Source organism: Hypanus sabinus, chromosome 20 (assembly GCF_030144855.1).
Source record: "Hypanus sabinus isolate sHypSab1 chromosome 20, sHypSab1.hap1, whole genome shotgun sequence".
NCBI lineage: Eukaryota > Metazoa > Chordata > Chondrichthyes > Myliobatiformes > Dasyatidae > Hypanus > Hypanus sabinus.
Genome location: NC_082725.1, coordinates 47,366,985 through 47,382,354, shown reverse-complemented (window position 1 = coordinate 47,382,354; position 15,370 = coordinate 47,366,985).

Here is a 15,370-nt window from a genome sequence, read left to right as displayed (position 1 = left end):
ATCTATTAGCATTTATTGTATTGCTGAATCTCTGCCCTTTGGAAATACTTTGATTTTGATAATCATAGTAGTGCAGTGGCCAGCACAACACTTTACAATGTAGGAGACCTGGGTTCAATTACCTGTAAGGAGTTTGTATGATCTCCTGTGACCGTGTGGGTTTCCTCCTGTTGCTCTGGTTTTCTCCCACAGTCTAAAAACAATTGGTCATAGCGAATTCTCCAATGATTAGGCTCGGATTAAATTGGGGGTTGCTGGGCAGCATGGCTCAAAGGGCTGGAAGGGCCTATTCTACACTGTATCACAATAAATAAATAATTTGAAAATCTCCTCAAGATCAAGGAGCTTCTGTGGGAGGAAAGGCAGATGTAGGGTTTTGAACTGATATGTCAGAAATTCCTTTCAAGTCAAGTCATTTTTATTGTCATTTCGACCAAAACTGCTGGTACAGTACATAGTAAAAATGAGACATTTTTCAGGACCATGGTGTTACATGACACAGTACAGAAACTAGACTGAACTACGTAAAAATAAAAACAATAACACAGAGAAAGCTACACTAGACTACAGACCTACACAGGACTGCATAAAGTGCACAAAAACAGTGCAAGCATTACAACAAATAATAAACAGGACAGTAGGGCAAGGTGTCAGTCCAGGCTTTGGTATTGAGGAGTCTGACACTTCTTGGGGGAAGAAACTGTTACATAGTCTGGTCCTGAGAGCCCGAATGCTTCGCAGCCTTTTCCCAGGAGGGAGAAGAGATTGTATGAGGGGTGCATGGGGTCCTTCATAATGCTGTTTCCTTTGCAGATGCAGCGTGTAGTGTAAACGTCCATGATGGCAGGGAGAGAGACCCTGATCAGCTGACCTCAATATCTGCTGCAGGGTCTCGCGATCCGAGATGGTGCAATTTCCAAACCAAGCAGTGATGCAGCTGCTCAGGACGCTCTCAATACAACCCCTGTAGAATGTGATGAGGATGGGGGGGGGGGGGGGGGGTGGGAGCCTTCACATAAAGTAGAGACGCTGCTGGGCTTTCTTTGCTATGGAGCTGGTGTTGAGGGACCAGGTTAGATTCTCCGCCAGGTGAACACCAAGAAATTTGGTGTTACGTTCTCTACCGAGGAGTCATTGATGTTCAGCGTGGAGTGGTCGCTCTGTTCCCTCCTTAAGTCAACAACCATCTCTTTTGTTTTGCTCACATTCAGAGACAGGTTGTTGGCTCTGCACCAGTCCATTAGCTGCTGCACCTCCTCTTTGTAAGCTGACTTGTCGTTCTTGCTGATGAGACCCACCACGGTCTTGTCTTTGGTGAACTTGATGATGTGGTTCGAGCTGTGTGTTGCAGCACAATCATGGGTCAGCAGAGTGAACAGCAGTGGACTGAGCACACAGCCCTGGGGAGCCCCCGTGCTCAGTGTGATGGTGTTGAAGATGCTGCTCCCGATCCAGACTGACTGAGATCTCCCAGTCAGGATATCTACGATCCAGTTGCAGAGGGAAGTGTTCAGGCCCAGTAGGCTCAGCTTTCCAATCAGTCTCTGAGGGATGATTGTGTTAAATGCTGAACTTCCTCTCACAGATGCTGCTCAGTCCACTGAGCTCCTCCAGCTTCTCCTTCTGAGTCACTTAGATTATATTTCTTCCCAATTCTGATGTCTGAACAATGACTGAACCTTGTGACCTCATCTGCATGCTTTTATGCATTGATTTGCTGCCACCTGATTGGCTGATTAGATATTTGCATTCGTGAGCATGTGTACGTGTGTATCTAATGAAGTGGCCACTGTGTGTATCATTTCCTTCAGAACTCCAGCATTCTCTCCTGCACTCACACTAGTGGTACCGATAAATCCCAAGGACCTAATAATTTATGTTTGAGAGGTTTGAAGAAGGCTTCAGAGAGAATGGTTGAGAATAGAGTGATTTGCAAGCTTCTGAGTGAGTGCTTTGGATGAGGACTGGTGCAATTATCACGGAGAAGAACAAGATGATCTAAAGACAATGCAGCCAGCAGTTTGTCTTGGTGTGTGGGTATTCACAGAGATAAGAAAGCTCCCTCCACGTCAGGTCTCGGGGAGACAGATAGAAGTTTATAAACTATGAGAGGCGTAGATAGAGTAGACAATCAGAATCATTCCCCTAAGGTAGAAATCTCAAATATCAGAGGAAATGCATTAAAGTTGAGAATGGATAAAGTGTAAGGAGATCTGTAGGGCAATTTTTTTTTCGCAAAGTACTGGTGGGAGCAAGTATCATTGCTTTGTTTAAAAGGTTGTCAGATATTTACATGGCTATGCAGAGAATGGAGATGTGGACTGTTTACAAGTAGAAGAGATATAGTTTAATTCATCATCGTATTTTTTGCAGACATTGTGGGCCAAAGGATTTATTCCTGTGCTGTAAAGTTCTTCATTCTAGAAGAGCAGATTTGGAAGAAGGAATTGTAAGTCAGTGGGATGTCAACAAATGCAATGCCTTGTTGAAGGATTTAGCTCAGTTCTGCAACTTGGGGCACATTCATACACTCTATATTGTGTGATCAGTTCCTTTTGAAGATCAACATTATTGAATACAGTTTCACATTATATATTGTGTGCAACATTCCTGAAAATTATGTTAAGAAAGTTTCAACATGGTTATCCACAGTAAAAGAATGTTAGCAAAAATTCCCAAGTTCCCAGGAATGTTATATTCGGTGTGCACTTACATACAATGCAATACAGTTCAGTTCTTTTCAGTATAGTGAATTCATAACCATAACTGGTTAAGTCTGATATTGATGTATTGGAATTTGCTCATCCCATGTATGCCAATTTAAAACAACAAATGATCTCAGCTGCTGTAGAAAAGTATTATACTTAGAAAGTATTATCATTAGCGCTCTCTTTGATAGTCCAAAATGTTAGTAAAAACTGGTGGTGTAATTTCTTCACAGAAGAGAGCTATTTATAGTGTTATGATCCCAGCCCCCTCCTTTGTGGGAATCGCAAGAGCACCCGTCGAAAGGGGGGGGGGGGGGTCAGTAGACCCAGTAGGAGAGAGAGAGAGAGAAACGTGCAAAATTGCAGGTCCCACCAGGGATACAGAATAAAGACAACGGCGACTATTGTCTCATGGAGACCACGTGAAAAGCCCTCGGGCAAGGTGGGCTGGTTGAGAGAGAGATTGCATCATCCCAACCTGATTGACACCTGCGACCCCGTGAGGAAGTATAAAGGAGAGTCTCAGGGGGACAGCCCCTCAGACGCACCCAGAAGACACGAGAGAGTGGTCCCGCAGCAGCGGGAAGCCATTCTGAAGGAAGCCACGTGCGTTAGATTCCGGGATTGGAATTTGTGGCTGGAATCACAGAAAACCGCTTTTAACTAACATCGGGAAGAGGGAACCAACGCTCCCCCGATTTCACGGAAGATTCATCAAGACTCCGCAAGTTCTTAATCTTCTCCCCCCAATTTCTCTCTCTTGGTCGCCCCACGCAAAACCCAGCGATTTTCAAAGGGCTGAGGCCTGCAGACTTTCAGAGTGATTTTTATATTTCCAACGGACAATCTATTAACCCCTAGACACCAGCAGAGCTCACTTCTTAATGATGATTATTACTATACCCACGCTTTAGATTGAATGTTGACGATGTGCACAATCTGAATGTATGTATTAACCCTACTTTTGTGTCCCTTTATAAATAAAAACGTTTGAAAATAGTGACAACAGACTTCAACAGACCTCTCTATCTTTGCTGGTAAGTTATCCAGTTACAGGATATGTAACAATTGGGTTTCTCGTCCGGGATTTGACACCAAATTGGGAGGCCAGTGAATCGGGCTTGTAAGTCAAAAAATTTGAATCTGGTTACGCGGGTAGCCAGACGGGAAACCAGCAAAGATGGACGTGGGGGAACTTATGGAAAACCCGACGGTGGGGGCGCTAGAGGCGGCCACCAAATCAGACTTGTTAAAGTTAGCGAAGGGGTTGAACCTCACAGAAGTGAGGTCGTCCATGAAAAAGCGGGAGGTACGAAGGGCCATAACCCAGTATTACATTGGGAAGAAGGTGTTTGAAGCTGAGGTATTGGGAGATATCCCTGAAGAGATACCATCAAGTGGGACGGTTCAGTTAGAGGTGGAGAAATTGAAGTTGGAACATGAAATTAAGTTAAAAGAGCTGGAAGTGGCTGAGAGAGAGAGTGAGAGAGAGAGAGGGAAAGGCAAGAGAGAGAGAGGGAAAGGCAAAGGCAGCATGAAATTAACCTAAAGAAGCTAGAAGCAGAAGAGAAAGAGAGGGAACGGGCCGAGAAAGAGAAACAGAGGCAACATGACCGGGAAATTGAGAAGATGAAGAACGAACGAAGAGATCAAGGGTTAGACCAAGCAGAGTGGTTTAATGTTAGTAGGGAGTTGAGATTGTTGCCCCCGTTCGAGGAGACAGATGTCGATAGCTATTTCTTGCTTTTTGAAAAGGTGGCAGTAAATCAGAAGTGGCCAAAAGAGCAGTGGGTGGCGTTGTTACAAAGTGTGTTAAAGGGGAAGGCCCAATGAGCATATGTGGCCTTGTCCCTGGAGGAGGGAGTAGCGGAGAATTATGATGAGGTAAAAAAGGTAATTCTCCGGATTTACAAATTGGTACCTGAGGCCTATAGACAAAAGTTTAGAAATTTAAGGAAAGGGTGGAATCAAACGTATACCGAGCTAGCCCATGAGAAGGGGGTGCTCTTGGACCGTTGGTGCACCGCGGAAAGAGTGGGCGAGGATTATGGGCGTCTCAGGGAGTTATTTTTGATTGAGGAATTCAAAAGTTGTGTTCCGGAGGAGATCCGGGTGTACTTGAATGAGAAGCCGGATAAGTCCATTTCAGAATTTGCCAGGTTGGTGGACGAATATGCCCTAACCCACAAGACAAAGACTCCCTCGAATAAAGGTCCCCAGAGAGACCGTGGGAACGATCGAGAAAGTCCGACGAGTGAGGCAGAGGTCCCACCGGGAGCGAGCGGTAAGGTTGAGGGGGAAAGGCAAGACGGCCAGAGGGTTCCGGGTTTGACCTGTTTTAATTGTGGAAAGGAGGGGCACATTGCATCTCGATGCTTTGCTCCGAGGAAGGAGATAGGAAGAGGGAAAGCCACAGTCCCTATCGGGTGTGCCGTGGTAATCAGCAAATCGACCAGAGAGCCGAGGGTAGACAGAGTACGAGAAGGCTCTGGGAGTTGCCTATCACACGGAACCGTGTCTGTGATGGAGGGAGACACACCAGTTTCCGTACGAATCTGGAGGGATACGGGCTCTGAATTATCCCTGGTTAGCCGTAAGGTACTAGAATTTGGTCGGGAAACGGGCATGGTAAAGGTGGAAGGAATAAATAAACGGATAGAAATGGTGCCCTTATATAAGGTCATTCTGGATTGTGAGCTGGTGTATGGATCAGTTGAAATAGGGGTGCCCTCAGAATTCCCGAGAGCTGACGTGGACATGCTGCTGGGAAACGACTTAGCAGAGGGTAAGGTTTGGTCAGCCATGCTACTGACCTGGCGACCGGCGAGTACGGTGGCCCCACCACTAGCGCCCAAGGACCATCTCGCCGGCGCGGTCACTCGCAGCCTGTCGAGAGAGAGAGCTGTGAACAAGAGCAGTTTAAATCTGGCCAGTTTTGATTTGGCCGAGACGTCTTTGCCGACCCTGTGCCATGAGGGTTTCGAGGGTGGTAAGACTAAGAGTAGTAAAGTGAAAGGGGGTAAGGGAGAGGAGATAGATCTGCCTTTAGCGAAGAGCAGGGTCCTAAAGGTAGGAGATAAAGATGAGAAACAGATAAAGCTGTTGAAAGGTCCGGAGTTGGACACGGATGATCTGTCTGGTTTGGCAGAATTGTTTGAAGAACTTGAGAGTTCTAAAGGTGTTCCCGATAATGAGAGGAGGGCAGTCCTAGATGGAAAGGATACCCTTGCCTCAAAGGGGTCTGCTGAAAGGGCCGAGGAGGTTGTTTCAGCTCGCAGGGTGGCGCCTTCCCCGGGTGGGAGCTGCCCAGAGAGTAACTGGGGGGATCGGGGGAAGTTAGAATTTGAAAAAGGTACGGGTGTTGAAAGCCTGGAAGAGGCCAATGTCACGTTTGAGTGTGTCCGAGATGGGGATGCCCGAGGGGCTGAACCTAGTAACGGAGCTCAGAAGAAGTCTGAGGTATCTGACCCGGTGGAACGGGGCGGCCGTCCTTGTGGGTCAGATGGACTCGGTTCAGTGAGAAAAGGGTTAACCTTGGTAACCGGGGAAAGTGTGAGCTCCCCGGCGTCTGTACTCGAAGGAGTGTTCAAAGTTAATGCAGAATTTAAGAATGGGGGGGTGAGGATTGTTGGCGAAGGAAACGAAAAGCCTGTAGTTTCCAAATCGAAGGAAGAAATCTTAAACCTGGCAGATCGCTCACAGAGTGAGCCGGGGAATAGCGGGGCCCCCCACTTTATTGTTATGCCAGGATGGGGTGTGAAAAGGCTGCCTTCGACAGGTTACTTGAGCGAAGAGTTCGAATCAAACACCAATAGCCTGAAGGGGACTGATAAAAGGGCCAGCCACTTGGGTAAAATCAAAGAATTGGGTGAAAAGGGTCTAAGTTTGGGGCATGGTGTTGCAAAAATAACCCGATGAACGAGGCTGGCGGGAGTTCACCACAAAAAATTACTCAAGTTCCCCATGGGGGGGGCTCGCCGAAAAAGAGGCGACGGTTAATGGAGATGCTATTGTTAGACAGCCAGGCAGGTTGAACAGGTTTGCGCCAAAGCCTGTGAATACTAAAGACAGCCCTTTGGAGACCTGCCGGTTAAGTTAAACGACTGAAACGATTAGTATTCGCGTAAGCTTTTGTAAATGCACCTAAGGTCACACCTCCTTAGTTTTGTTGCTTAGGGAAAAAAATAAATAGGTGGTTATTGAATTGAAGTCTGATGTACAGTTCGCCATGTTAAGATATTAAAGAAAGGGACACTGTAATCGTTAACTATTTAGATACTGACTTGAATGTATAACGGTAGTATTTTGTGAAAAGAAAAACTTGTGTATTGTGTTAGATTCAAAACTCCTGTAAGACTGTAGACCACTCCGTTTTAACGGCTGGTAAAAACGTTTTTTAAGAGGGGATGTGTTATGATCCCAGCCCCCTCCTTTGTGAGAATCGCAAGAGCACCCGTCGAAGGTGGGGGGGGGGGGGGGGGTCAGTAGACCCAGTAGGAGAGAGAGAGAGAGAAACGTGCAAAATTGCAGGTCCCACCAGGGATACAGAATAAAGACAACGGCGACTATTGTCTCATGGAGACCACGTGAAAAGCCCTTGGGCAAGGTGGGCTGGTTGAGAGAGAGATTGCATCATCCCAACCTGATTGACACCTTCGACCCCATGAGGAAGTATAAAGGAGAGTCTCAGGGGGACAGCCCCTCAGACGCACCCAGAAGACACGAGAGAGTGGTCCCGCAGCAGCGGGAAGCCATTCTGAAGGAAGCCACGTGCGTTAGATTCCGGGATTGGAATTTGTGGCTGGAATCACAGAAAACCGCTTTTAACTAACATCGGGGAGAGGGAACCAACGCTCCCCGATTTCACGGAAGATTCATCAAGACTCCGCAAGTTCTTAATCTTCTCTCCCCAATCTTTCTCTCTTGGTCGCCCCACGCAAAACCCAGCGATTTTCAAAGGGCTGAGGCCTGCAGACTTTCAGAGTGACTTTTATATTTCCAACGGACAATCTATTAACCCCTAGACATCAGCAGAGCTCACTTCTTAATGATGATTATTACTATACCCGCGCTTTAGATTGAATGTTGACGATGTGCACAATCTGAATGTATGTATTAACCCTACTTTTGTGTCCCTTTATAAATAAAAACGTTTGAAAATAGTGACAACAGACTTCAACAGACCTCTCTATCTTTGCTGGTAAGTTATCCAGTTACGGGATACGTAAGAATAGTCACAGAGATAAAGTCTACGCATAACATTGAAGTCAGTGAGAACCATGGAGAACTGTGCTTGCAGAATAACTATAACAGTAGAATGCAGAATGACTTCAAGCCAGAAGAGTTAAATCTTCAGAGCTCTGACATGGCCATTATCATAGCAATGACTATAGGTGGGGATGCAAATGGAAATATTAAGCTGTTTGGTGGAGTTGTGACATTCAGAAATGACACACTGGTGTGCTCGCAGCGGGTTACAGAACAAAGAGACAGAAAGCAGACTCAGACACGTACTTACAAATCACTTAATTCCTGTGAGAAATGCACTACCAAACATCAAAATGTTTTTTTATTAGAAAGGTATTCCAGATTTGATCCAGTGAATATTGGACAGAATAATCACATTGAATTGGTGAAGATATGACACCTTGCTCCAATCAAGAAATAGATGCAATACTCACATCAAAAGTTTGTTTAAAAAGACCAAAAGGACAAAGAAAATTGGTAGAGAGGTTAAACCAACAGATAACGTGAATGTATGGAAATATAAGCACATCACAGAGGACATGTTGAATTCAGTAAGTGACTGCCATTCACTCAAAGAACACTCCTGTCGCAGGACAAGGTATAAAAAAGGTTAAACTTTTAGATAATGGGGAAATTAGTCTCTCTAATGGGAATTGTCAACCATTATTGCAGTACTAAAATTCTCAATCTGATAATTCTTAGGTAGAATAACAACTTTTAAAAGCTTGGTGGACAGATACATGGATTAGAAAGGTTTTGAAGGTTATTCAGATTCGGATTCAATTTATTGTCATTTAGAAACCACAAATGAGACAACGTTCCTCCAGAATGATATCACAAAAGCATATGACAAAACAGACTACACCAGAAAATCCACACATTGTGGAGCTCCGGAAAAGAGCTCCAAATCCACCAGACAAAACAAGACCGAAAACTAAAGCTACAAGACCTGCACAAAACCACATAGTTACAACATATAGTTACAACAGTGCAAACAATAGCATAATTGATAAAAAAAAGGACAGACCATGGGCACGGTAAAAATAGCTCAAAGATATTAAAGGACTATAAGTTCAAAAGAAACCACCGCACAGTTTCCACAAGTCCTCAGGTTCCCGATAGACTCATCATCCCATACAGGCAGCAGAAGGGAATAAATACCCCCGCTATGGACTTCCACGGCACCGGACTCAGCCTCGCAGACGCAGCACACAGTGAAAGCACCCCGACCACAGCGGACTCCGAGTCTGTCGAACCTCCGAGCCTCTGGCACAGCTTCTCTGAGTACCATCCTCTGCCGAGCGTATTAAGCCAACAGCCACCGGCAATGTGACCCCGAGGACTGGGGGCCTGTTCTTCTCAGCAGAGACCCAGAGACCCGGACCTCACAGCAGCAGCAGCAACGAAGAAGGCCTTCCTGGAGATTTCCAGATGTTCCTCCATGCTCCCAAGTCTGTTTTTCATCAGATTATGATTGCACATGGCACTCTGCTTAACAAATAAAACAAATAACATATCAGCTCCAGAGTGTCCGCTGCAAACTGCGTCGTGCCGCCATCTTGACCATATGAGGGGTTATGGGTTAAGCAATGGAAAATGAGTCTAGTTAGATCAGCTTGGACTCTCAGACTCCATAAGGAATAGATGAGAACTTGGCAGATGGAAAATAATTTGGAAAAATGTAAAGTACCCACCTTAGTGCACAAAAAAGAAAAGCTAAGAGTTTGTTAAGCAGTAAGAGATAGGGTGGTATTGATATACAAAGAGACATAGGAATGCATGTAAAAATCGTTAACATACAGGCACAACAGCAAGCGCTAAGAGGGCAAATGACAATTAGACACTCTAATAAGAGTATTTTAAATATAGAAGTAGAAGTAAGGCAGCCCTCAATCCCAGAGGATCATGGGTTTGTGCCTCTGGTGGACTGTGTCCTCTCCAGGGTGCAAGCCTGGGCTGGAAGATTTGAAGAACCGGCTGTTGCCCAAGCAGCGGGTTCCCCCTCTCCACGTCACTGATGTAGTCAGTTTTAAATATAAAGAAATCCTATTGCAGTGATAAAGGACCTTGTTGAAACTGCATCTGAGTACTTTGTACAGATTTTGACTCTCCCCCATTCCCCCTCCTTCCCTCCCTCTCTGCTCCCTCCATCTCTTCATATCCCTTTTCATTTCACAACTGAGAAACTTTAGCTACAAATTATGATTTAGATCTTTCATTCCTTTAATAACTACATCAAATTGTTCAGAATGCAAAGATGAATTGTGTAAGTCAATGAATCAGTCTAATTAAACATCAAAAGCCAGAAGGAGTATTGAAGAGGTAATATACAACGTGGCAAATTATGAGATTGAGGCAAATCCTAATCTGAGCATTATTCAGATTTCAGTGTTCAGTCGCAAAGTGCAAAACCACACCACATTTATTCTTAAGGAGTCAAGTTCTGAAACAAGTACCTCAGAATGATCTTGTTAATCTTCACTCCAACAACACAGAGAATCTGTTCTCAGATTTCACTGGTGTTTTTGTTTCCAGACTTATATTTTTCTAAGATTCAGATTTACTTGATGGAATTAAGTGGTGCTGTGCACCCATCCATTCTTCATTCTTCACGACATCTTGCAACAACAGAGGGAGGCTCTACAGTCTCTCTTGACTGTGTTATTTCCCAGTTGAGCAATCACGTCAATCTCATTCCTCTTCCTTATTTCCCTGTAACCTCATCACTTACCCTTTCTTACATGCCCATTACTCCACATTGGTTCATTGCCACCAAGGGGAAGTCACAGAAGACAACTAACTTACCCAGATGGCTTTGGGATGTGGAAGGAAGCTTAGACACCCGAAGTAAATCCATGAAATCTCCCGGGAAGCGTGCAAACCCTACACAGCCTGCACATGAGGCCAGGACCCTGGAGCTCAAGAAGTATTTCAAAAGACTGTGCCATTTGCTATCTTCAACTTTTGTGTTTCTGCGTTGCAGCAAGCATGTTAGAGATGCATTGCTGAACAAATACCAGTGGATGTAACTTCCTGCTGTGTCACTGGAGTCTAGAATGTTCCAAACCATACCAAACTGAGGCGGTATATACTTCACATCAAGGTCACTAGCTTTACACTGGCCATGAAGCATGTATGACATATTCAATTGAATGGGGTCACCAACGACTCTGGAAATGCTAATGTGTTTTTGAACCACATTACCTTTTGCTTTATAAAAACAAATATTAGAATTTTATTATTATTTGAATCCATTTCAACTGATTTTTCAGAGAAGTCTCGCCACAGTTGAAAAAAGCCTTTGACAGCACCTGGGATGTGGTTATCACTTGTGTGTTACTCAGTTTTAAGGGACACGGTCAGAAGTAAGGAGTTGGAAATGGTTGGAATTGGAATTGGGAAATTGGTTTATTATTGTCACAAGTACCAGGTACAGAGAAAGAACCTGTCTTGCGTGCTGTTCATAGATTTCAATTCATTACACAGTGCATTGAGGCAGTACAAGTTAAAACAATAACAGAATGCAGTACAAAGTGTACGGAGACATTGAGGAGCAAGATCATAATGAGCAGATTGTGAAACCAAGAACTGAATTTTATTGCACTAAGGAACCATCCAATCGTCTTATATCAGTGGGGTAGAAGGTGTTTTTGAGCATTGTAATTGATGCACCATCAATAACTCACTCTGAGACGTAAGGCGAGATATCGGCTTTTATTGACTGGAAGAAGGAACCAGAAGGGAGTGACCATCATACTACGTCCTGGAGACTGAGGCCGAGGATCAGGCCTCAGATCGCCTTTATACAGGGGCCTGTGGGAGGAGTCACAGGAGCAGTCAGCAGGGGGCATGTCCAGACAGGCACACTTAGTTCACCACAGTAATATGTGCTTTCAGGCTTTTGTGTTTTCACCTTAATAGAAGAGGGGAGAATTGAGAATGTCCAGGGATGGTGGGTTCATTGATTATGAGGCAGCAAGAAGTAGAGGAGAGTACAAGCAGGGAAAGCTGTTTTCTGTGATTCCCTGCTGCTGTGTCCTCAACTCTCTACACTTTCTTGCTGTCACAGTCAGAGCATTTGCCATATCAAGGCATGATGCATCTAGACTGGTGCTTTCTATAGTGCATTGATAAAAATCGGTAAGAGTTGATGGGGTCATGCCAAATTTCTATCTCTTCCTGAGGAAGTAGAAGCTTTCTTGGCCGTGGTGATTACATGATTGGACCAGGATATGCTATTGGTTATGTTCTCCCATGGAACTTTGAAGCTACCAACTTGTTGTAGGTGGGAACATATGCACTGCCCCCATGAGATCCTTTTAGGCACAGGGTCCACAAAGGTTCGGGTGACAGCATGAATAATGTAGGATCAAATACTGGATAAGACTAGCATATGGGCAATTTGTTACAAATGAACTTTTCAATGGACAGTTAGATAAATGTTGGAAGTTCTCTTCCTAGTGCTTAAGCGTCTTCATCTCATTTTCCAGCTCCACGCCCTTCTGAGATATCAGTGCTCCTCCCACTGCATGTTCTTTTCACCTGCAGTTTCCTTTCTCCGAACAGCATAGCTTCCTTTCCCAATCCTTTCCACGTCTCTCTCTTTCTCTTGTTAAAAGAGATATAAAAATGCACATTTCCTTTTTTCCTACGGTTGGAATGTTGGACCACTTAATGTTTTTACTGATAGTGAGTTACCTAGAGAGATAATATTATAAATTGCACAATAATATTAACAATATGATATTGAAATTACTCTGTATGTGGCCAGATATCAATGGGAACAATGAGCCAAAATACTCAGTTCTGATAATGTTCTATGAGAAAATAACTGAGTAGCTAATTATGGAAAATGTTTTCAAGGTTGCTCTTAAAATAACTTAACCCTACTTACTGCATGCATTCACAAGTGTAGTGTCATCTTGAGTGGGTTGGAGTGTAAGGACATGAGGTTAGAGTAGACTATTGGGATTTTTAAAAGTGCTCTGCTGTTCTATTCAATACACATTGATTTTTGCCACAGTTCCATTTTCCTGTTTATGCTCCAAATCAATAGATCGTCTTGGCTAATAAAAATTAGTCATACCAACTATAAAGTACTTAACTACACTAATCCAACTTACCTGTATGTTGTCTGCAACTTTCTATGCTTTAGTGGTTCCAGTCCTTGTTCAGGTGCTTCTGAAATGTTGTAAGAGTACCTCCCTCCACCACCTTCTCAAGCAATGCACTGCAGACAACAATCATCCTCCGGGTGAAAGAGATTATTTCTCTGATCCCCTCTAAACTCCATACTCCTCATCTTAAACACCTGCCTTCTGCTTGTGGGCATCTTCACGCACACAATTTTTCTACTTATCCAACTTTGCCAACCTCCAGCACCGGGCTTCGTATTGACTGTAGTACAGAATGATTCAAGGTAGTCTGCTGAGCCGCTTGCTGTAAAGTCGTTGTAAAATTGTGATGTTAGACCATAAAACCATAAGACAAAGGAACAGAATTAGGCGCTTTGGCCCATCAAGTCTGCTACACCATTTCATCCTACCTGATCCATTTTCCCTCTCAGCCCAAACTCCTGTCTTCTCCCTATATTCTTTCATACCGATTAATCAAGAATCTATCAACCTCTTCCTTAAATATACATAATGACTTGACCTCCACAGTTGCCTGTGACAATGAGTTCCACAGATTCACCACTCTCTAGTTAAAGAAAGTCCTCTTCATCTCCATTCTAAAAGGACGCCCTTAGGTTGTGTCCTCTGGTCTTAGACTCCCCCACTAAGCAAATATCCTTTCCACATCCACTCAATCAAGGCCTTTTAACAGTCAATAGATTGCAATGAGGTCTCACCTCCTTCTTCTGAATTCCAGTGAGTAGATGCCAGAGCCATCAAACATTCCCCATGTGATAACCTTTCAATCCTGGAATCTTTTCCATGAATCTTTTTTGAATCCTCTCCAATGTTAGCATATCATTTCTTAGATAAAGGTCCCAAAACTGCTCACAATACTCCAAGTGAGGCCTCACCAGTGCTTCATAAAACCTCACCATTACATCCTTGCTTTTTTATTCTAGTTCTCTCAAAATGAAGGCTAACATCACATATGCCTTCCTCATCACCAGCTCAACCTTCAAGTTAACCTTTAGGGAATCTTGCATGGGGACACTCAAGATCCTTTGTACCTTAGATTTTTGAATTTTTTTCTCTATTTAGAAAACAGTCTACACTTTTGTTTCTTCCACCAAAGTGAATGACCACTCTCAATGATTTAGGAACAGTTTCTTCTCATCTGCCGTTGGATTTCAGAATGGGCCATGAACATGACCTTGTTATTTTTTGTACTATTTATTTATTATTGTAATTTATAGATTTTCATGCCATTGCTGCCACAAAATAATAATTTTTGTGTCACATGTCAGTGATAATAAATCTGATTCTGATATCTGTCTAAATGCCTCATAAACATGACTATTGTATCTGCTTCCACCACTATTCTGACAGTGCGTTCTAGGCAACTACTGCTCTCAATGTAAAAAAAATGCCCTGCACAACTGTTTTAAAATCCTTTCGCCTCATCTTAAATGCATATCCTCTAGTACTTGACATTTCTATTCTGGGATAAAAATTCTGGCTGTCTACCCTTTGCCACTTACAGTTTTATAAATTCACTCGGGTCTCCTGTCAGCCCTCAATTCTCCAGAGAGATTAAGCCAAGTTCAGCTGCAATCCAGCCATCCTCATGGCCACTTCTCCTGCCCTGAGCACAAGCTTCCCCTGGGGAAGAATACCAGATGGAACACTTGGTGCATGGAAACATCCAGTGCCCAGTAGTTTTCAACCAAAGTCATTGACCTGAGTCTCAAATGAACTTTGATGTGCTAAGGCAGCAGCTATTTTGATCACTGTCCCAGTGCAATACAGAATTTATAATCATGTTTCTGTGACGTCCTTGGGTGGAATATTCCAAAGCAGCATGAAGTATTCAGTGAAGGAGCTGGAGCCTAGGATGGTATTGTAGAAAGCAGCAAAGAACTTAATTAACTTAATTGGTACTAAGGTCAGTGAATATCCAGCAACTAATTTGGAAGTTACAAAACTTGGCAATGGTTTCTTAAAAGAAAACTTTCAGCACAAAATGAAGAGATTCCAATAAGTGAGTTCTTAAAACTACTGATTTTGCCAATTGCTTTGTTGATCTGGGTATTTCATGCCTCCAAGCAGAAGAATAAAATGAAATGGCCTGCTATCTTGATAGGTGTCCATATGTTGGCTCAAGTTACTTGGACATTTTTAAAACAGGTGTTTGCATGAACATAATGCATTACCTAATATACAGCAGAACATTTCTTGTACAATGATTTGAAATTTATCATGCATCCTAGTATATCATATAGTCTATCATATAATTGCCTG